This window comes from Sus scrofa, chromosome X (assembly GCF_054392235.1).
Source record: "Sus scrofa isolate SSC_HxYL_T2T_F1_AM1 chromosome X, Sscrofa_HxYL_maternal_Yorkshire_Landrace_v2.0, whole genome shotgun sequence".
NCBI classification, from domain to species: Eukaryota; Metazoa; Chordata; class Mammalia; order Artiodactyla; family Suidae; genus Sus; species Sus scrofa.
In genome coordinates this window covers 109117024-109141143 of record NC_139401.1, presented here as the reverse complement: position 1 = coordinate 109141143, position 24120 = coordinate 109117024, and the positions used below count along the sequence as shown (strand labels likewise).

At 45.0% G+C, this 24120-nt stretch overlaps 1 long non-coding RNA gene across 7 annotated transcripts in view; it reads right to left on the bottom strand.

The window, feature by feature from the left end:
* Positions 1–24120, bottom strand: part of LOC102165926 (uncharacterized) — a 1721850-nt gene that overhangs the window by 1606734 nt on the left and 90996 nt on the right. For 3 of the 7 annotated variants that reach the window (XR_014835570.1, XR_014835567.1, XR_014835566.1), the window contains 2 exons: positions 11864–12133; positions 6196–6246 (listed from right to left, as the gene is read on the bottom strand). This is a non-coding gene — a long non-coding RNA (uncharacterized LOC102165926). Of the gene's footprint in view, positions 1–6130; positions 6247–6402; positions 6602–11863; positions 12134–24120 lie in introns of all 7 variants that reach the window. The other 4 variants (XR_014835563.1, XR_014835564.1, XR_014835569.1 and 1 more) reach the window with 4 other exon arrangements.

Below are 24120 nucleotides of genomic sequence, written 5' to 3'. Positions count from 1 at the left end.
GGGACTCTGCTCTTTTCTTCTCTTGCCATAAGGATCCTTCCTTCTCTCCAGTTTCCTAAATCTATGACTCTTATCAACTTTCTCTTACACCTTTTTTTTTTCCTTCCTCCACCTTTTCTTCCTGTGCCACATCCACCCTTGTTTCTTAGTCTCACTCTTCTCTAAATGCAATCCTCCACCTGCCCCAGGCCCAGGCAGGAGCCTGATATTGGAGTGAGGTCTGCAGGCTATGCCTCCCTCTGACAGGGGACAGGGGGAAGCAGGGCCAGCACTGTTTAGGCCTCGCCCACACACCCCCAGGATGTCAGGAATCGCCCAGTCTACCCAGAGCCAGAGATGGCCTTTTCGCATCCCTTTGGCCAGAAGTCCTCCTAAATAACGCAGACAGCTATGCCACTGACTTCTCCATGTTGCTCCAGACCCATGGGCACTGGTGGCTTCTACCCTCCACTCGGCCCCAACTCACATGATGCTAACCTTGGGGTTACACCGGGCCCTGTTGTGACTCAACTCCTAGGCAGACAGGTATAGAAATGGGCATTGTCACCATCTCTGCCATGTACCTCAGCACTGTACTCCTATCATACTTACCATAGGTACAGAGCCCCACAGCCTCCATGTGACTAAAGCTGATCCCGTCCTGTCTGGACTCTGTATTTGGACTGTCAGTCCCCCACCCACCCCGCCCCCTCCACACACACAAGAAACTGGATGTTATGCCTTTTTTTTTTCTTCCTAACCTAGGTTTTATTCCTCAGCTCCTCATCGCTTGCTCCCAGCATGTCCTGTGGCTCTGTCAGTACCCTGCTGGGGCTGAAATATAACCCCCCAACCTCTTGTTTCTTTTCTCACTCCTCACCTTTTTCCATCCCCTCCCTCTTTTACTTTCAACCCTGCTCTCTAAATTCTTCTCCTTTCCTCCCTTCTACATCTTACTTTTCCTTTTCTGAATCCCTTTCCCCCACCGTAATTACGGCACATTTAGTGTTCGACATGAACGAGACAGAACAATCACTCTTTGAACAGGATCTGGGAACTGAAGTGACTCCTTATGACCTTGACCGTTTGACACAACCAATTTTCAAAGAAGATGGATTAATCAAGGTTGATTTGAACCTGCTGCCCCCCTGTCAGTCTCTGAAGCCGATCTTCCCACCGCACCAATTTTCCATTTTAACAGAGGCTGTCAGGGATGAGGATGTTAAGACAGTCAAGTGCTCTTTGCTTCCCTCCAGCCACCAAAAAGCAATTTTCACTAATGCTAGTGAGGATTACATTAAAATTGTGTAAAAGGAAGGCACGACCTCACTTTTTTTTTGGTCCACCGCTGCTCAGCAGGGCTGTGAAGTTGCTCCCTCCCACAAGCTCTAGGTGCCTAGGGGGTGAGTGGAAAGGAGGACATCAGCTCTGGATGGCTGTAATCTATTACCAATGGTTGAGCCTAAAACCACACCGACCCAATCCTCTCCCAAACCATGGTTCATGCTTCTTGGAATTCAGGCTATCCTCCTACTTCAGATCTTTGGAAGGAGGATGGCTGGTTCGAATTGACACAAAGTTTAAATTGGTGATTCCGAGAGTTGCCATGATGGCTCAGTGGTAACGAGCCATGAGGACTCGGGTTCAATCCCTGGTCTCACTCAGTGGGTTAAGAATCCAGCGATGCCATGAGCTGTGGTGTAGGTCACAGATGCGGCTCAGACCCCGAGTTGCTATGGCTGTGGCATAGGCTGACTGCTGTAGCTCTGATTCAACCCTTAGCCTGAGAACCTCCATATGCTGCAGGTGTGGCCCTAAAAAAAAAAAAAAAAAAAAAAAAGGGTACAAAATAATAAATTGGTGACTCCCAAATGATTCTGATCAGCATGGGATGGGGCAGTATCTGCGAATTTGAAAAGGTTCCCCAGATGAATTAGATCTCAAACCTCCAGCTTTCCAGTACTATAACTTGCCTTCTTAATTGAAATCATGGAGTATGACTTTAAGTGCCCTCCTCCCAACCAATCATTGCCAAGTAGAAGTCCTCAGGAGGCCTGTCTAGGGAGAAATTATAAAGCAAAAATCCTCCAAATACATACAGACTCGCTTTTAAAACCCAAAACATTCCACTTGCACATTGTACTCTTAAGTAAAAGGATTAGCCCTGCCAGCAGAAGTGTTGAGAACTATAATGCACTGCTTTGCCACCAGATAGTCTATGTGACATTGTGTTCTCAGACAAAAATGCCTGAAAATGGCATTTCCCAGATTCTAATAAAAGAGATCATACAGGCACATTTTATTGTCAGTAGGAGAAAAAAAAAAAAAAAGACTCCCTGCGTTTTCAAACAGCTACTTAAGCTCCAAGAAAACCTTCATCACAACAGATTCTCATTTGCTCAAAATCTTCTTTATTTAAAACTAGCAGTGGGCAAACTGACCATGGGTCCTGGTCCTTGGCTCTGGTAGGCTAATTTCCCCAAAGGATTATGTGTGGTGCACAGCTAGGGCTTTTGTGACTGAGGAAGGTAAATTACCACTCTCATTCCCAAACACTGACCTCGAGACTTGGGTTAGGATTGATTCTCCCTAAGGTACCCCCCTAACTTCTTTGTGCATTAAGTCAGCATGTTCTTTCATCGTCTATAAGTATTCACTCAAATACTTATAGAATGCTTACTATCTGCCAGCCTACTGGCTGGGTGCTAATGAGAATACAGCAGTGAGCAAGGTAGCCACATAATGTCTTTCCTCAAAGAATTTATGATCCAGTGTTCTCCTGGGTCACGCTATGTGATTCTTGATTGAGACTCCTTTCCTAAGTCCCTTACTTGAACCAAGGGTTCCTACCCTGCTCCTTGGACCAGTTGTGGGCATTGAATCCAGTCCACAAGGGTCTCTTGTCTTAACTCCATGCCTGAGACCCAAGGCCTAGCCAGAAGGATTTTGATAAGGAAACAAAGAGGCAGAGAGGCCACTATTACCCCTTGATCTGGTCCTATCTTTTGCCCAGTCATAATCTATCCATACCCAGATTCCTGAAACCGACATCATAGGAATGTGATGGCTAGGTCTGCGATTGTTCCTTTGTCCATGTGTTCCCTGTCACTGGACTTGTGTGGAGGTTTGTACATTCAAATTAGTAGTGTAGTCGTATCACCCAGAAATTGATGTCTCAAACCTGTAGGCGGAATAGACACAAACAGCACTGAAAATCATTTGGGGCCCCAGCAAGAAGTAGATGGCACACTCAAATGGGTATTTTGGAAAGGAAAGGTTAACAAATGGACAGTTTATAAAGGCACAGGCAGGGGTCCTGGAGCTAGTAACAGGAGCTGTGGATGCCATTACCATCTAGGCCTGACTAAAGATGGGCAAGCCTTTGACATCATCCCCACAGGTAAGCCTCCCCTCCCGAGGCAGAGTGTGGGATGGAGAAGGATGGAGAGAGGGTCTGAAGGGGCAGATGGAAGCTATCCAGCACAGAACTGCTCATTCTGATTTTGCAGGAATTCAGACCAGAGTCTTGTGCTTTGATCTGTGAAAACTGGCTTTGTTAAGCAAATGAGTGGGATAAACTAAATGGCAAGGAGAGCTTTTATTCTTTTTGAAAAAAGTAAACATCCTCAGACATTTTGAAACTAGGAAAGAATCCATTTGCATAGAACAACCAATGATTTTTCTTATCTATTTATTAAAATAGGTTTTCACTTTGTCACTTTGTTAACCTTAGCTCATGTCACTAAGTGTGACTGAAAGGAATGAAACCGTATATACTGAAAAGAGTCTGGATTTCAGATTTATAGCTAATTCATGTTGACTTCCTTGTACCACTGCCCACCACTCATACTCCCCTCTCCCCCTCGACACTGCCAAAAATAAAAATTAGGTGTGTCAAATTAAGGAGCTTTATCACTCATAGTAACATTATAACACTGTTATCAATGAACTAAACATTGTTTTTCCACAGTCCACTAAAAGAGCCTAACAACAAAAAAAAAACATGCTTTTGTTGTGGATTTCTTTTTTTTTTTTTTAATAATCAGAATGGACCTTGTTCCCAGGTCTTCCACCGTCACACAACCCAGGCTCCTGAGCTCCATCTCTGCCTGCACTGCTGAGCCTGAGCAGTCTTCCAGCTGGCCGGTACGGTAGTGCTGAGGCCCCGTCTGAAGCCCAGAAATCACAGCAGAGTCTATCAGGGCAAAAACTGATCACTAAAGGTGATCCTCAGTATCAAACAGACATACTCAGTCAATTCATGAGCTGTGTCACCTTGGGCGAGTTATTTAATTTCTCTGAGCATCAGTTTCCTCAACTTTAAAATGGGGGTAATAGGAATTCCTGCCATGGTGCAGCAGAAAGGAATCCGACTAGGAACCATGAGGCTGCGGGTTCGATCCCTGGCCCTCGCTCAATGGGTTCAGAATCTGGCATTGCCATGAGCTGTAGTGTAGGTAGCAGATGCAGCTCAGATTTGTCGTTGCTATGACTCTGGCGTAGGCCGGCAGCAACAGCTCCGATTAGACCCCTAGCCTGGGAACCTCCCTCCAAATGCTGCTGTGCAGCCGTAAAAGGACAAAAGACAAAAAAATAAAATGGGGATAATGGAGCTCCCATCATGGCTCAGCGGTTAATGAACCCAACTAGCATCCATGAGGACGTGGGTTCGATCCCTGGCCTCACTCAGTGGGTTAAGGATCCAGCATTGCCGTGAGCTGTGGTGTAGGTTGCAGATGCAGCTCGGATGTGGTGTTGCTGTGGCTGTGGTGTAGGCCAGCGGCCACAGCTCTGATTGGACCCCTAGCCTGGGAACCTCCATATGCGGTGGGTGCGGCAAAAAAAGACCAAAAAAAAAAAATGGGGCTAATGATAACATTTACATCTTCAGTTGTTACAGGTATTAAATAAGACAATCTCTATAAAACACCTAGCACAATGCCTGGCACATTATAAGCTCACAGTAAACACATTATTCTTAGACTCAGAAACAAGAGCTAATGCAAAAGGGGGGGGGGGAGCAGGGGTGAGGAGTGGGTTACCTTTCAATTAACTAGAATGTTACATTGCCCAGACTCCCCTTCCCCAAGGGGTCCCATTAAGTCCACATCCATGGTATTGATTTTTTCCAGGGCAAGGAACATTTTACACATTAAGCATCTCTACCGCCCATTGCTGTTTCACAGGTGGCCAGTATAATAAGATCTCCACTGACATCAATGCAGAAGTCTTTATCTCTCTGTCAAAAGCAGGCGGCAAAGCAAGATAAAAGACCCAGGTCACTATAGGGGGAGGAAATATGTCTAGGAATCCTCAAGGAATAGGTCCAGAGGAAGAATCTGAGATGGAATCAGAGACAAAAGAGAAATTGCCATGATGTGTTTGGCTCTTAATCCAGAGAAGCCACATCTGCAAACGTTAGGCACACTTTCATATCTGACTTATTTCTCCCTTTAACCTTGTGGGACAAAGTCCAGGGTCATGCACTCCCCCACAACCCCCATTCTCACAGTGGGAGACAATACGAGGGGACAAGAAGACCCAGATAAATCCAAATACTCCCACCCCCCACATACCCACGCTTTCCATTCTTGCCCTTTTATAGTCCAGCCTCCCCACAGCAGCCAGAGTGACCTTCATTAAGTCAGATCACACCGCTCCTCTGCTCAAAACCATACAATGTCTTTTCATCTCATTCAAAGTAAAAATCTAGTCTTACAAGGGCCTACACAGCCCTGAGCAACTTGCCCACCCGCTACCACTGCCACCATGAGCTCTCGATCCACCACGCTCTCCTTCACTTCCCTCTGGCCACACTAGCTCCTTATTTTTCCTAAAACACTAAGCACACTCCTAACTTGAGCTTTTTGCACTGGCTATTCTCCACCAACACGCCTCCTCCTGATATTTGCACGGCTCACCTCAGGACGCTTTTTCAAGTCTTTCTTACCTGCCCCTTTCTCCCTGAACTTTTCCTTGACCCCTGTTGTGCACTAAATATTTGCATCTCCCCAAAATTCATTATGTTGAAATCCTGACCCTCAGTGCGATGGTAGTGAAGTGGAACCTTGGAAGATGATTAGGTCCTGAGAGTGGAGCCCTCATGAATGGGATTAGTGCCCTTATAAGAGACTGCAGAGAGCTCTCTCACCCCTTCTGCCATGTGAGGACACAGTGAGAAGACAGCCATCTGTGAAGCAGGAAGCAGGTTCTTACCAGACACTGAATCTGCTGGCACCTTGATCTTGGACTTTGCAGCCTCCAGAACTGTGGGAAATAAGTGTTTGTTGTTAAAGCCATCCGGTCTATGGTATTTCTATTATAGCCCCAACAGACTAAAACAAGCACCCTCATTCAAAGTGCCTCACACATCGCTCCTGGCATTCCCTGCTAACTTCCTTTATTTTTCTCCATTGTACTTACCATCATTTAACATTATATGTATTATATATAATTATCTTGCTTATTATCTGTCTTCCCCATTGAAACATAAACTCCATCAAGTAGAGATTTGTCACTTTTGTTCATAGCTGTATTCCCAGGGGCTATAACAGTGCTTGGTATATGATAAGCACTCAGTGCAGGCAGACCTAGGAGATATTGCAGGCTCAGTTCCAGACCACTGAAATAAAGCAAATATTTCAATAAAGTCCCATGAATTATTTGGTTTCCCAGTGCATATAAAAGTTAATGTTTACACTATACTGTAGTCTATTAAGTATGCAATAGCATTATATCTGAAAAACAACATACAAGAGTTCCCGTTGTGACTCTCGGGTTAAGAACCCAACATTGTTTCTGTGAAGATGCAGGTTCCATCCCTGGCCTTGCTCAGTGGGTTAAGGATCCGGTAATGCCGTGAGCTGTGGTGTAGGTCACAGACGCAGCTCAGATCCCGAGTTGCTGTGGCTGTGGTGTAGGCCAGCAGCTACAGCTCTGATTTGACCCCTAGCCTGGGAACTTCCATATGCCGCAAGTGCGGCCCTAAAAACAAAACCAAAAAAAGGCAGAAAAATAAATAAATAAATAATTTTATATTAAAAAAAGAACAAGAAAATGTTAAAAAAAGAAAAAAACCTAATGTACATACCTTAACTTACAAACACTTTATTGAAGTTCCCATTGCGGCTCGTGAAAATGAATCCTACTAGTATCCATGAGGATGTGGGTTCGATACTTGGCCTCGCTCAGTGGGTTAGGATCCAGCATTGCCGTGAGCTGTGGTGTAGGTCACAGATGCAACTCAGATCCAGTGTTGCCATCGCTGTGGTGTAGGCTGGCAGCTGTAGCTCCAATTCGACCCCTAGCCTGAGAACTTCCATATGCTGCAGGTGTGGCCCTAAAAAAAAAAGCAAAAAAAAAAAAAAAAAAACAAAACACTTTATTGCTAACAAATGCTAACCAGCATCTGAGCCTTCATTAGGGTGTAATGTTTTTGCAGCGGTAACAAAGATCACTGATCACAGATCACCATATCAAATATAATAATGAAAATTTTTGAAATATTTGAGAATTACCAAAATGTGACACAGACATGAAGTGAGCAAATGCTGTTGGAAAAATGGCACCAATAGACTTTTTTGATGCAGCGTTACCACAAACCGTCAGTTCTTTTTAAAAAAAAAATGCAGTACCTATGAAGCACAATACAGCAAGGTAGAATAAATGAGGTAATATGCCTACGTTTATGGAATGAGCACATTTATGTAGTTTAAAGCAGCAGTTCCCAGCCCAGACTGTACTTTAGAATCACCTCACCTAGGTGGGGTGATTTTAAAATTTCTGATAACAGTTAAATCAGAATCTCTGTGAGTAGAGCCCAAGTGTTGGTTTTAAAACTAAGCAGGTGATCCTTATGTGCAGTAAGCATCAACCCTGCTTCCAAGTCAAATAACTCTTCATAGCTTGTAAGTACTGGCAATCTCTGGGACAACACCTCTGCAGAAGAAACCTCTTGCACCCTTCTTAGCTCGAGAAAGAATCTAGCTAAAATCAGGTTCAAATGACCATCAAAGGGGAAAAAACCCAAAAAGGGCAGGCAGTGGAATACGTGGAAGGCAGAGCTGTGGGGCATGATTAAAGGTGCTATGGGAGTTCCCCTCATGGCTCAGGGGAAATGAATCTGACTAGCATCCATGAGGACCCAGGTTTGATCCTGGCCTCGTTCAGTGGATTAAGGATCTGGTGCTGCTGTGAGCTGTGGTGTAGGTCGCAGACATGGCTCAGATGTGGTGTTGCTATGGCTGTGGCATAGGCCGGCAGCTGCAGCTCCAATTCGACCCCTAGCCTGGGAACTTCCATGTGCTGTGGGTGTGGCCCCAAAAAGACAAAAAATAAAAAAAGGTGCTATGGTTAAGAGTTGGGACAGAGGCCATGCCTATGGGGACCTGTGCCTTCATGGGGTCAACTTGGATCTGGGAATCAGCTCTCAGTTTCAGAAATTAACTTATTTTGTCAGCCTCCTCTGAAAGGACTATTCTTGAGGAATTAACTCTCATTCACCAAACTCAAGAGAGACCTATCACAAAGGTTGCATCATTATGCGGCTACAAGACTAACTCATGGTCCATAACCCTGACCCACAGGAGGGCCACATACAGATGGAACTCTGGATGCATAAATCTGAACTGAGTAGGGGGGTGCTCTGGGAAGGGTGAGAAGGCAGTCTGAAAGGGGGCACTGCCAGGTAAGCACTCATCAGAGAACCCTGCTGTGTGCTAGACATCTGTAGCCACTATACAGAGCCTCTGCTTTGCCTGGGTTTTTAACACTATTTTTAACAAGTGCTTAGAGGGGCCAAACACTTGCCGGTGAGAGGAGAAGGAGTGCATCAAACAGAGAATAATAAGTTTGCATTTCCCACTGAATAGGGGAAGCAGAAAAATGCATGGCAGGGAGACAAGAAGTTTAATAACAACTATCATTTTGAATGAGACATATATTATCTCATTTAATCCTTCCAATAGTGGTGTGAAGGACGTACTATTCTTACTCCACTCTGTAAGGAAGAAACTAAGGCTCAGAGAGTTAAACATCTTGCCCCAGATCACAGAGTTGGTATGTAATACAGGTAAGATTCAAGCTCTCTAAACACTTGCCTTAACCCAGGGTACATGAGACTCACCTGGGGAGCTTGTTTGACATGCTAACTGTTGGGCCCCAGCCCCAGAGATTCTGATGTAGAGGGTCTGAGAGGGGGCCCACTAACCTGCATAAGGCCTATTCCCCCTCTGCTCAGGGAATTATGGTGCAAGTGCTCCTTTTGGAGGCCTCACAGCTCTTCTCTTTGTACGATGCCCTTGGACAAGGAAGCTGCCTCCTCCCTCCTGACAGCACATCCAACTGAGACTTTCAAAGAGGCTTAAACCATGATTCCCTCATGTTCTTTGATCCTCTTCCACTTCCTGGAGTTGCTTGATGAGTTCAAAGACCCTTCACAGTGAGCTCAGATCTGGGACAAAATGCACACGTGCCTTTTGGGATAGAGTGCAACATCTATCCCAGCTGGCTCGTGTCCCAAGAGAAGGGGATGAGCCTCCTCAACAGGAGGCCCCCAAATTAGGGAGGGGTGACAAGCAGCTCTGTTGCAGATTAAGTCACCCTGAATGCCTTCAAGAGAGCATCCGTTTGGCCTTGAATTGGTTTTATTTGGTCTCTGATGGTTTCTTGCTCTGCAACCCTCTCTACACAAATCCCAGGAAAAAGGAAAGCAAACACTGGATCCCAGAGACCTGCCTGCTGTGGCGAGTGCAGGAGCCTTCCCAGCTGCTGGGAGCTCAGATCCCTCTGCCTGGGGTGGCGGGGGGTCCATTCTCTGGCCAGAGAGCTGTAATTTTCCCAGACTCAGTGAAATCACCTGCATTTGGATTTAATTCTGCTTTGGCCCTCCTTCAACATGCTGTTCTTACCCGCAGCTCCTCAGAAAGCCAGCCCCCACCCCAGCCCTTCCAATCAGCTTCGCCCCATCAACTCCCCCAGGCCAGGCTCCTGAGGAGAGAAGAGGGAAGATCCTAGGTGGCTTGGTGACTGTGAGGGTCTCCAAGCATTACATTTAAAAATGGTGTCACCATTCCACTCCTTCAGAAAGGAAGAAACAATTCAGCAGTGGCACAGAGGACTCAAAACTCCACTCTGCCACTTTGTATAAAAGTTACTTTAATCCTTCTGAACCTGTTTCATTGTGTATAAAAAAAGGGGAAAATAACGTCTATTATGCTTGAATATAAGGATTACATTTTTAAAACTGTTAAAGTGCATGACACATCGGGGTTCAGTAATAATTGCAACAATAAATAGCTAACATTTATTAAATATTTATTACATGCCAGACACCCTTCTATTTGCTACATTTGGATTAATTTATTTAAATTACAAGAACCCTCTGAAATAAACACCTCATCTTGTACCCATTTTACAGACAAGGAAATAGGTTCGAAGGAGTGAAGAAAATTGTCCAAGGTCATAAGTCAGAATCAGACTTGACATTCACATCTAAGCCTGCTACTCCAAAGCCTGATGCTGCTGTCATTGTCACTGCCTTTGTTGTTTTACTAAGGTGGTGCTGGGTGCAACACAACTTGGACAGTTGTGAGGACCACAAATTATGCTGGGGGATTGTCCCCAGTAAGTTCACAGTCTAGATCAAATATGGAGACAAGGCCTATGCATTAAAGAGAGACTAACACAGTTCTTCTGTGGTGCAGCGGATTAAGGAACAAGCGTTGGGAATTCCTGCCATGGCTCAGTGGTTAACGAACCCGACTAGTACCCATGAGGATGTGGGTTCGATCCCTGGCCCTGCTCAGTGGGTTAAGGATCCGACATTGCCATGAGCTGTAGTGTAGGTCACACACACAGCTTGGATCCCGAGTTGCTGTGGCTGTGGTGTAGGCTGGCAGCTGCAGCTCCAATTTGATCCCTAGCCTGAGAACCTCCATATGCCACAGTTGTGGCCCTAAAAGGACAAAAAAACAAAAAAGGATCCAGCATTGTCACTGCAGTGGCTCAGGTCACTGCTATGGCCCAGGGACTTCCACATACCTCACATGTGGCCAAAGAGAGAGAGACTAATACATTGAAAATTTTGTCTTTTAAAAAAAAAAAAAAAAAGATAGAGACTAATACTAGGTAGCTCTGCCAAGTGCCCTGTGCGGTTCAGAAGTGTAGAGAGGGGATGATATTGGGAGACATCATTCAACAGGTCTCTTGCGCTCCTGTGTTTGTTGCTGGCCATACTACAAATGCAAGGCCCTGAGAGCTCTTTGTCTGGGACACTTCTCAGAGTGACTTTTGCAGCAACCAATCTTAACGGATGAGTTAAGGTCACCCTCTGGGACAGAGTAGGCACGTTTACTGCCTGCTACAAAATGCTGGCTTCCCCAAGCTCAGTGTCCCTCAGCTATGATGTAAACTGAGTATGTATAAAGCATGCATCTGAGTCTCTATGCATTGCCTTGTGGGACCTGGGGATGTGGGGAACTGATGACAACACACTGATGTTCATGCTACTTGCTGTACTGTGACTTGTACAGCCTGTTGTCTCTGATTCAGGAGTCTTGTGTTTCCTTCCAGCACCCACGAATCAGTAACAGGCTAAATTATGAGCTGGTAAGTAGGGTAAAATCCAATCCCAGACCCGACAAAAGATACAACCTATTGAGAAGCTGTAATGTGCCACATATACTTCTAGGTACTGGACGTTACACAGTGAACAAAACAGGCAAAAGTCTTCTCTCACAGCGTATGCACTCTATGCAGGCAGGCAAACAAAGGTACAAATAAAAAAGATGATTAGATATGGTAACCAGTGTTGTGAAGGAAATAAGCAGGAGTAAAAGAGCCTCAGTGTCCTCATGTGTAAAATGAGCTCAGTATTAACACTTACCTCTCAGGATCATTGTGAATGCCTGGCTCATGGAAAGTCTTCAACAAATACGGACTTTCGTTATTATTCCTCCTTCCTTCTCCTATGGAAAGGAGGCAAGAAAGTGGCTTCTTGGTGCGCTTTGTAAGAGCTGAGGCAAGAGGGAGCTTCAGGAGGAGACAAGAGCCTCCTTGCAGCTCCTGTGAGGGTGGTGGTCAGCAGAAGGCTCCTTTCCTAAGCAGATATGAGGTATGCAGGTCCTTGCCACCTGACCGTTTTGCTGATCAATACCTGTGAACCAGGAATTTGAGCTATTACAAACAAAAAAGAACCTGGCATTACACCAGTCTAGGACTTCGGTGCACCCCTCACACATGACAATATCCGCTGAACACCCAACCTCAGGTGAATGCCTCTGACCTCAGGAGCTCCCTTCCTCTCCCCATCTCCCAGTCACTGCCCAGGGCTGTCTTCTCTAGGGCCCGCAGGGTGGAGCTGGGCTGGATGCGCAGAGCCCAGCAAGCTCCTGCTCCTCCTCCCACCTCCACCACCCAAATGCAGCTGCTTCCCCTACAGCCACTCCCCTCCCCAGTGCTGATCCTGACAGCGGTGTTTCTGGCCTGTTTTCTCCTCTCCAGTGTCTCCCCAGCACCTGTGTCAACATGAAGCTCATTGAGAGACCCCACTCCCGTCTAGATGCAGCAGACGTTAGCAAATGGGGCCAGAGTCCCATTTTTCTTCCTGAGCCATCATACAAGAAAGTATTTCAAGGACCCATTCTGTGCTATGAGTGCATCCCTCCCCTTCAATAACTCACCCAGACATTGCCCTAATAGCTCTGTCTCTCTAGTGAACAAATAGCTGGCCTCCAATTACGCAGACCCATTTGCTGCTGCAGCGTGTGTATGTTCAAGCGATGGCCAGTGATTAAGTGGCTAATTCACAGTAATGATGGGGCAGGACACCTCCTGTCTTTGTTGCAGGCTTTGCTTCCATGTATTATATTTTAAAGGCTTTCTGAGAGTTTTGGAAAAGACCTTCATTAGAAGGGCCTGTACTCCTTGTTCTGTGATGGCTAGAACTGGTTTAGTCTGCCTTGGTACAAAGTTTTCCTCTGAGCCATTTGTTACCTGAGCTCCCCAGGCCTTGCCAGCCTGCGGATACATAAAAGGTCATACTACCGGTCGTCTCCCAAATTTTACAGTTCTTGCCTTTATCTTAGCCTCTAACAAAAGACCCCTGAATAATATTTGAGTGCATAGGGAGTAGCTTCTTCTTGCCAGGGACAGCTGCCACTGTCCTCCTGTTCATTCCTTGGTACCTGTGCTAAGAAACTCTGTGTCTACTGGGCACTGCTATCTGCAGCTACCACTGAGGCACTGAGGCCCTTGAGATGGCAAAGCCACTGTGCCGTGGATGGAGAACAATGCCTCTTCCCTTTGTGATACCCTTTCTTTTTTTTTTTTGTCTTTTTGTTGTTGTTGTTGCTATTTCTTGGGCCGCTCCCGCGGCATATGGAGGTTCCCAGGCTAGGGGTTGAATCGGAGCTGTAGCCACCGGCCTACGCCAGAGCCACAGCAACGCGGGATCCGAGCCGCGTCTGCAACCTACACCACAGCTCACGGCAACGCCGGATCGTTAACCCACTGAGCAAGGGCAGGGACCGAACCTGCAACCTCATGGTTCCTAGTCGGATTCGTTAACCACTGCGCCACGACGGGAACTCCGTGATACCCTTTCTTAAAGGAACAACCAAGCACGCTTATGAGCTGATGTCCTACTAAGGCTTTTTTTTTTTTTTCATTTAGAGACACCCCCACTTCTCTTCCACCTTCTTTTTCTCAAAAGATTCAGAAACGAACGATTCGAAAGGCAGCTGTACCAGGAGACACATCTGCATTCAGAATTTTCCCCTTTCCTCCCAAGACTAAGGATTTCTTACTGGATCCAGCTCACTATCTTTGGTTTTTGTTTCCCTTCGAATGATTCACATAAATCAAACTTGAATCCTGTGTATTCACACCAACGCACCAGTATCACCTATGCACTCCTTTGTCCTCCTCTCTACAAGGCCTAAGTTAAAAGAAAAGAAAGGCAGATGGATAGTGCAAAGGTGGGGACACGCAGGTGGCCTTATATCAGATTTGCACTAGCAGTACAAGTCCTTCAAAGGCTATATACTTATGTCAACATCAAAAGGCAAAGAAGACCATGTGATGGTAGTTTCTGGTCAGAGGCAAAAGGTTTTTCATCTCCTCATTAGAAAAGTTCAGACTGAAGCAGGAGGATATCAATCAAAGATTGCGTAGAGTATCTCAGGATGGGAGGAGGGTCATCGAATAGCTTTCAAGGCCTGTTATAATCCTGAGGATGGAGAAATTGTTTAGAACAATGTCGTGTTGCCAAAAGTGTGTTAGGTAAACCACTGGTGAGATGTGAGATGACTGTAAGTCATGCCCAGATGAACATTTATAATTAACCATTACAGGCTAGTTATTACACTTTTATCTAGGGCACTGGATACTAGATTTCAATTTATGATAGTGATATAAAGTTTCCTTTTAATGAAAGTTTGTTTAAATATTAAAAAAGCAAGTTGATTCAAAAATATTAAGGAGGAGTTCCCGTCGTGGCGCAGTGGTTAACGAATCCGAGTAGGAACCATGAGGTTGCGGGTTCGATCCCTGCCCTTGCTCAGTGGGTCAAGGTTCCGGCGTTGCCGTGAGCTGTGGCGTAGGTCGCAGACGCGGCTCGGATCCCGCGTTGCTGTGGCTCTGGCGTAGGCTGGTGGCTACAGCTCCGATTCAACCCCTAGCCTGGGAACCTCCATATGCCGCAGGAGCAGCCCAACAAATGGCAAAAGACAAAAAAAAAAAAAAAATTAAGGAAATATAGGGGTACCTGTTGTGGCTCAGCAGGTTACAAATCCAACTGGTATCCATGAGGATGCAGGTTTGACCCCTGGGCTTGCTCAGTGGGTTAAGGATCCGGCATTGCCATGAGCTCTGGTATAGGTCACGGATGCAGCTCAGATCTGGGCTTGCTGTGGCTGTGGTGGAGGCTGGCAGCTGCAGCTCTGATTTGACTCCTAGCCTGGGAACTTCCATATGCCAAGGGTGGGGCCCTGAAAAAACAAACCAAAAAAAAAAGGTAAATAATAGTATAGAGAGTACAGTTTCAAGTGGGCAGAGTTGCCCTCCTTTGCTGTGAACAGGCTAGGGCAGGTCACTTAGCAATAAACACTTCCAGTCCAATTCCCAAAACCATGTGGGAACAGCTCTTTCCTTACAGGAGCCTGCAAGACATCTGCAGGGACACAAACAGCCCCTCCTTACAGCTCATTGTCCAAAAGCCACTTGGCCAAACACAGATGCTGCTTCCAGTTCAATTTGTCTTTCATTTAAATCTGCATCATTTCTCTCATTTAAATGACTGAGGGAGGCCCTGGCAGTCCTCTCAGATGCCCATATTTGGATTCTTTGTTCCCACATGAATAGGTATTGGGTTTCTAAGCAAGTCTCCTTTTTGATTTTTCTCCTATTGAATATTCTACAGACAGTGGCTTCCTTTGGAATCCTGTGGTTTCTGTTTATGACAATAAGTTGACTTTAGGCTGAAAGTGTCAAAGTCTTAACTGGTTTGGAGTTGACTGTTGGGAAAAAAGGTTTAGAGTAGAGTGAAATAGAGTAGTCCCTCAGTATCCATGGAGTTTGGTCCAGGAACCCTCAGGATACCAAAATCCATAGATACTCCAGTCCCTTATATAAAATGGTATAGAATTTGCATATAACCTACACACATCCTCCTGCATACTTTAAAACAGCTCTAGATTATTTATAACACCTAATACAATGTAAATGCTACATAAATAGTTGCTGGTATGGAAAATTCAAGTTTTGCTTTGGGAGAACTTTCTAGAATTAAAAAAAAACTTTCAATCCGTGGTTGGTTGAATTTGCAGATGTGGAAGCTATCAATTTGCAGGACCAACTGTAGTATGGGTTTTCAAGGCATACACCAAGGAGAAAAGAGGATGGGAAGTAGGGGACGGGGCTGCTGAAAGACATCCACCCCCATCTTTATACACACCATCAGCAAGGGCTTATTTAAGACTCCCCCGCACACACACACCCACACACACACACACACACACCCCCACACACACACACACACACACAGAGAGTTCAGCTCATTAGAGGGGGAAGTGAAATAACTCTAGCTGCTGAGGGTGCCCCAGTAACAGGAGGGTCTCAGGCATTTGCCTTATGAAGCAAACCAACAGTGTGGTGCTCCAAGTGATAATGACCAGAGAACAGGGTTGCCAGATAAATTACAGGATATGATATTTGAAATACACAAACATTTTTAAATTACCTGTTATTTTCCTGAAATTTGAATTTAACTGGGCATCCCATATTTTTATTTGCTAAATCTGTTAAACCATACCCTGGGATCCAAGAGCAGCAATGTTACTCTAAATTGCCCTTTGATAATGAGACAAGAAATATGGATCTCCAAAGCTTAAATATGCTTTTTTTTTTCAAGTTGTCTAAAGAAGGCCAAACTCTCAGGTCCTATTCCCAGTGCCCCAAACCTGGAATTAGTACACATCTTGAGAGCAACTGGCTATCTGCCTGGCTCTGATTCTCACTTGCTTTTGGGTTACCTGTCTATTTTTCTCATGCAAAATGAACTCTCCCCAGGCAAACTCTACCACCTGAAAGACATGTAGAATGTCTCTACAAATGCCTAGGCAGTGGATGACGGTCACTTAGAGGTCCCTGAGAATGTTCTATGATTGCTCCCCATGGAATTGGCAGAGTTCAGGAGGAGGAAGGATGGGCCTGCTGTCCAGCCTTCTAAGGCTGTGACTTCTAAGCCCATCTCTTCAGGTCTCTAAGCCTTCGAGCCCCTACTCTGGCTCCAGCAGCTCTGCTGGTGGAGGCCATCATTTTGCTCACAAAGACAGACTAAGAGGTCTATTAAAATAAAATAAATTTAACAGAAAAGTGAACACTTGGGAAAGAGGCATCTTAATGAAGTAAGACATATTCAATGCCACAAGCAGGGGTACACACGCTGTACTTCCCAGAATGCTTTGAATGGTATTAGACTTTTTTTTTTTCCACTTTTGGCCACCCCACAGCATATGGAATTCCCAGGCCAGGGATCAGATCCAAGCCAAAGTTGTAATGTATGCCACAGCTGCAGCAACACTGGATCTTTTAATCCACTGTGCCAGGCCGGGTATTGAACCTGCATCCTGGTGCTGCTGAGATACCACCGATCCTGCTGTGCCACAGATGGAACTCCTAGAGTATTTTTTGTTTACCAGTCTCCAGGCATCATTATACAAGCTAGATGGGGGAAGATGGTAGTTGTCAAAGCAGCTTGGAGGATGTGTTGGACTCCCTCAAATTGAAAGCTGTACCCCTCAGTGCTACTGTGGCCCACACAGCACACAGGAAGCAGGTAAGGTAGGGGCCAGGTGAGTTTCACTACCACCTCTTGAGTGGGACCTCAGGCCTTGGGGCCCTGGCTCTATATTGTTCAGCTGCCGGTAGATTAAGCTTTAACAGAGAAATCCTGTCTGGTTATGGCTCCCCAAAGAATCTAAGCCTGGAGTCTCTCACCATTTATTCATTTAATCAATAAACATTCAGTGAATTTCTACCATGTGTCAGCACTGCTAGGATGGCAATAGGAAATAACAATGTACTCTAAAACTCATGGAGCTGAGAGTCTGATGGGAGATACAGACAAGGAAATGAGCAATTACAAGGCATGATGTGAAAGAGCAAGGGTTGTGAGAACATGAAGAAGGGGATCTTGCCCATTCCAAGAGGGTCCGGGAAGGAACCCTGTGAGATAATAGAAATCTGTACATTGGTCTCTGCACACCACTCTCCACACCCACCCACGCCCCTGCTGGGTTCCTAGCACAGGGCTCCTAAAACCCTTGTAAGTTCTTAAGTGATAAGAGCACTAAGAGTACCTTTTGTTCTAACATTTGATCTTTGACCCTGGCTCCTGACTCCAGGTTCCTAAATCCCTTAGAATTTCTTCGGTGATAGCACTATCTCTTGTTCTAATGAGGTGACTCTGGACAGGTTACTGAATAACTTCCAGACAGCGGCTGGCCACCAGAGAAACCAAAGCATGATTAGAAGCTCAGAACTTTCAGCCCTGCCCTCCATCCTCCAGGAAGGGGAGAGGGTCTCAAGGTTGAGTTCATGATCATTCATGTCTATGTGATGAAGCCTCTGTAAAAATCCCAAAAGTATGAGATTCAGAGAGCTTCTGGGTTGATGAACATACCTGCATGCCAGGAGGGTGGTGTACCCCAATTCCCCAGGGACAGAGCTTCCGTGCTCAGGACCCTCCCAGATCTCGCCCTATGTATCTCTTCATCTGGCTGTTCATTTGATTCTTTTATCATATCCTTTATTATATAATAAACCAATAAATATGTTTCACTGAGTTCTGTGGGCTATTCTAGCAAATGATCAAACCCAAGGAGTGGGTCGCGAGAACCTCCAGTTTATAGGCAATCGGTGAGAAGCACAGGTGACTACCTGGACTTTCAACTGGCATCTCAGTGGACGCAGTCTTGTGGGACTGAGCCCTTAGCCTGTGCGGTCTGTGATAACTCTGGTTAGCACTGGGAAAGAACTGAATTGTAGGACACCCAGCTAATGTCAGAGAATTGCTAGGTGTGAAACCCACATATCTGATGTCAAAAGTATTGTGAGTGTGAGCGCAAAGGAAAACACGGTGAGTTTTTCTCATAGACACACCCACAGAAGGTGATTTCTGAACTGAGGCCCAAAGATGAAAAGAAGTTAACAAAAAAGGATTTTCCAAGCAGAAGGAACATGTACCAATGACCATGGGTGCGTTGGAGAGCAGCAAAATGGAAGCATGGAGTTCGAGAGTGTGAGACAATTCCAATCTAAAATGGAACCAGAGCATCAGAAACGGAGAATCTCACACATGCACCCTCAAAAGAACAGAACTTAAAAACCAAGAGACTGATTTCCATTAAATGCCTCATTTACAGAAGACCCAGAGTTATCTCCTGACCGATGAACCTCTCTCCTCATCCTGAAGCTACTGCTTCAACTCTGGCTGGACTTCCCCCTCTTTGCGCTCCTTGCCCATAAATACGGCCCACGTGGTACCCTCAAGGGATCACCTTTTTCACCAATATTCCTGAGTAAACTCAAATTTCATATAATTTGAGTTTGCCTCAGTTTACCTCCTTATTTAGGTTGACAAAGGTTAATCATAATAATGCACAGCATTTATCTAGGTGTCTTTGCACTAGTGCTGTGCTAAGTGTTTGCTATGCGTTGTCTCAGTTGATGTTCACAGCATCCCTCAGATGAGGCAACGGAGGCACAGGGAGATTAAGTGTCTTATCCTAAGGCACAAACCTGGTAAGTGGTAGAACCAGGAATAAAACCCCAGCCGTCTAGATCCAAAACCCATATTCTTTTTTCTTTTTCTTTTTTTTTTCTTTTTATCTTTTCAGGGCCACACATGCGGCATATGGAAATTTCCAGGCTAGGGGTCAAATCAGAGCTGCAGCTGCTGGCTTACGCTACAGCTACAGTAACACCAGATCTAAGCCACAACTGCAACCTACACCACAGTTCACGGCAATGCCAGATCCTTAACCCACTGAGCAAGGCCACATCCTCATGCTTACTATTTGGATATGTTACCCCTGAGCCACAACGGGAACTCCCCAGCACCCACTCTATAATGCCCAAGTCTCTTACTCAAATGAACTCAGCACAGGACTTGAACCTTCATTCCTAAAGCCACCAACCTCACTTATAGGTTCAAATCTCTCCCAGCTTCTGGCCTTTCTGTGACCTCAGAACCTCTGTCCAGCCCCTGGTTTCTTGCCAATAACTGGTGTCCAGTCATGACACCATTCCCTGGATTTCTGGTCAGCATGTCAAGTTCCCAGATCTAAGGCCAACTCCCTGATTCTTCTGTCAAATGAAGCCTTTCTTACTTCTGAATCCCAGTCTCCAGTCTCCAATCTCCTCTTACCAGACCCACAGGCACCATATTATGCCTACTTCTCTGCATTTCTTCCTATTCTGATTTATTGGGCCTCCTCAAGTTGCTTTAGTATCTCTGTGTCTCTGACTGGTCTCTGGGGCACAGCTGTCCCCAATCTAGCCTCACACATAGCCCAACAAAGCCCAGATTGGGAGGGGCAGGGTGAGGTGGGAAGAGAGAGAGACTTGTGAAGGCAAGAAGGGCAACTGTGTGAGAGGTTGGTCAAGTAGAGAGATTCCGGAATATGGGTAGGGCTAGGGCGAAAGGCTAGAAAGAGAGCTGTCCTTATTCACCCAACCCCTCTCCAAATACCCTAGTCCAATAGTTAGCTGAGAACTGAAATCCATTTTTAAAGGGCATTCACAAAGAAGCACCCAACTGAGAAAGTAGCAAGGCCAGAGGAAGAGAAACATGTACTTAATTTCACACTAGAGTACATGCCTTCATTCCCAGATGTTCACTTTGGTTGGAGAGGGCACCCAGCACCTGAAAGGAAAAGGGATAGGGCCTTGTAGATGAGAAAATGGAGCCAAAGGAGGAGCCAAGAGAACTTAGGACATAGATGCCACACCCAGGCAGAGATGAAAGCCTGACCCAGGTCCAGGCTTGCCTAGACATGGCCCTCTCCTCATACTGTGGGTATGATTTCTGACTTCATTTTAGCACATGGCCCAGACAGAAAACTCAACATTACCTGCAATTTTAGGTGGCACTGGCCTATAAAACCACTGAATCTGCTACAGTCTCTATGACACAGTTGCCAACTGAAGAGTTCATATTTTAGGCAACTCAGAGTTTAGGGACAGCTGTGGCGCAGATGGAGGAAGAGATAAGCAGCTAGTCCAGGGCTTCTCAGGTTTTAAATGTGCAATATATCACCTGGGGACCTTGTCAAAAATGCAAATTAGAAAGTCCCCTTGTGGCAGAGCAGGTGAAGGATCCAACTTTGCCTGTGATGCAGGCTGCAGCTGCGATGAGGGTTCAATCCCTGGCCTAGAAACTTCCACATGCCTTGGGTGCAGCCAAGAAAAAAGAAAGAAAGAAAGAAAGAGACATACAGACGCACAGACAGACATATGTGTTTAATGTGTAACACGTGCCTTTTCCCTAGGCATTGTTTCTCAAAGTATGGTGCATGGACTCTGGGTGGTCCAGGGCCACTGATTTCCCCAGAAACCTAGCAAGTGGTAGAGGAAAAAGCAATGAAATTATTTCTTCACATACCTTGTACTTATTTGAGATGTAACGCTAATTATGATTTTTCACAGCAATCACACTACATTTTTTTTTTTTTTTTTTTTTTTTTTTTGCTTTTTAGGGTTGCACTCGTGGCATACGGAGGTTCCCAGGCTTGGGGTTGAACCGCTGTGCCACGACGGGAACTCCAATCACACTGCATTCTTAACAATCCTTATGTTCTTAAAAATTGGGCATGAACAAGAGCTGTATTTGTCTCTGTCAACAATCATTTGTCAGGCTACAATTCATCTCTGTTAACATATATTTGTGCCTTTTGCATGTTATTGCTTGTGCTTGTTAAATTTGCATTTTGTGTTATGACTCTTGTGTACCATTATATCCCCAACCGAATTAACCACTCAAAAGTGGTTCCCTGAATGTTAAAGTAGTAATAAAAATAGTAAATTAAATGCTATAACTCAGTAAACATCATGAACATAAATAGTGAACAGGACTCCAGTACAAATACAGAACGTGAATCTGTATGTGCTGGGACAAATAAAATATGTGCAGGTGACAATCGCACACAAGCAGCCAAAAATGCAAATATGAAGTAAGAAGATAAATATCTGAAAATCTGATTTTGTTACCCCTGCTATCCCTTTGCCCCTAATCTCCAGCATGCTGTTTGTAATAAACCTATCAAATTGTAGCATGAAGTCATCAAAGCTTTTACAAATTGTTAAAGGAAGTACAGTGAACCCTGTGGTAAACCAATTGAAGTTTTTGAGAACATGCATGAAGTAATTCCTTGCTTATGCATGAAGTAATTCCTTGCTTATGAAATTAATGAATATTGTGACTAACACAGAGAAGATACTAAAGCTATAATATAGGGGTATCCTTCAAAGTTGCTAGGCCTCTTGGCAAAACAAGTACGAGTCATTTTATTGCCAAGAAGCTTGTAAAACCAGGCACAACTTTAATGACAAATGACTTAGAGAAAGCAGGATGAGCTATTGGCAAAATTCCTGTAACAAACATCACCAGACATCCATAATATCTATGGCACACACTGTAGTCAGGCAATTACTAACACATGTGAATGCCAGCAGATCTTTTACTATGGAGTCAGACCAAGCAACTGATTTGCAGACGCTTGTCATAGGGAGAAGTGCTCCAAGACTTTTTTGCATTTTTGACCCTGAAATCCCATGCTAGAAGAGGAAAGGGGTTTTTTGAAATTAAACTTGTAATTTTGAGATAATTGTAGATTTACGTGCAGTGTAAGAATAAAACAAAGAAGGCGTTACCATTATGGCTCAGTGTTAATGAAACTCACTAGTATCCATGAGGACGTGGTTCGATCCCTGGCCTCACTCGGTAGGTTAAGGATCCGTCGTTGCCACACGCTGTGGTGTAGGTCAGCTTGGGTGTTGCTGTGGCTGTGGTGTAGGCAGGCAGCTGCAGTTCCAATTCCACCCCTAGCCTGGGAACTTCCATATGCTGCAGGTGTGGGCCTAAAAAGCAAAACAAAACAAAATGAAAACAAAAAAAAAACACCAGGTATCCTTTACCCAGTTTCCCCAATAAGATTGTTTTGTAAAACTGTAGTACAATATCATAACCAGGATACTGACAGTGATAGAGTCACAAAGTAGAACAGTTATATCGCCACAAGGATCCCTCATGTGGTCCTTTTGCGGGGGGCGGGGGGGAGCTTCATATGGAAGTTCCCAGCCTAGGGGTCAAATCAGAGCTTTAGTTGCCAGCCACAGCCACAGCCACAGCAATGCCAGATCAGAGCTGAGTCTGTGATCTACACCACAGCTCACAGCTCATCCTTAACCCACTGAGCAAGGCCAGGGATTGAACCCACATCCTCATGGATAGTAGTCAGGTTTGTTACTGCTGAGCCATCACAGGAACTCCCCTCCCATGGTCCTTTAATAGCCACACCCCTACCCCCACCACTACTGGCAACCACTACTCTGTTCTCCATCTCTATAATTCTGTCATTTCAAGGAATCATGTAGTATGTAGCCTTTAGGCAATAGTTTTTACCATTCAGTGTAATTCTTTATAGATCACACACCAAAGATGGTGTGTACATCAATAATTTGTTCCTTTTTACTTCTCAATAGTATTCCATGATATGGCTGTACCACAGTTTGTTTAACCATTCACCTGTTGAAGGACATCTGGGTTGTTTCCATTTGGTGGCTATCGCAAGTAATGCTGCTGCAAACATTTGTGTAGAGGTTTTGGTATGCACATAAGTTTTCACTTCTCTGGGATAAATGCCCATGTGTGCAATTGCTGGATTGTAGAGTAGTTGGATATTTAGCCTTTTCCAGAATGTCTGTACCATTTTACATTTCCACCAGCAATGTAACAGTGACCCAGTTTCTACCCATAGAGGGAAGGTTTTTTAGAACAAAATAAAACCACATTCACAGATACAGAGAACAGATTGATGGTTACCAGAGGGGAGTGAGTTTGACAGTAGGCAAAATGGGTGAAGGAGAGGTCAAGAGGTACAAACTTGCAGTTATAAAAATAAATAAGGCATGGGATGTAATGTACAGCATGGTGACTATAGTCAATAATACGTTGCATATTTGAAAGTTGCTGAGAGAAAAATCTTAAAAAGTTCTCATCAAAAGGGAACCCTCCTGCACTGCTGGTGGGAATGTAAACTGGTACGGCCACTATGGAGAACAGTTTGGAGATACCTTAGAAATCTATACATAGAACTTCCATGTGACCCCGCAATCCCACTCTTGGGCATCTATCCAGACAAAACTCTACTTAAAAGAGACACATGCACCCGCATGTTCATTGCAGCACTATTCACAATAGCCAGGACATGGAAACAACCCAAATGTCCATCAACAGATGATTGGATTAAGAAGAAGTGGTATATATACACAATGGAATACTACTCAGCCATAAAAAAGAATGACATAATGCCATTTGCAGCAACATGGATGGAACTAGAGAATCTCATACTGAGTGAAATG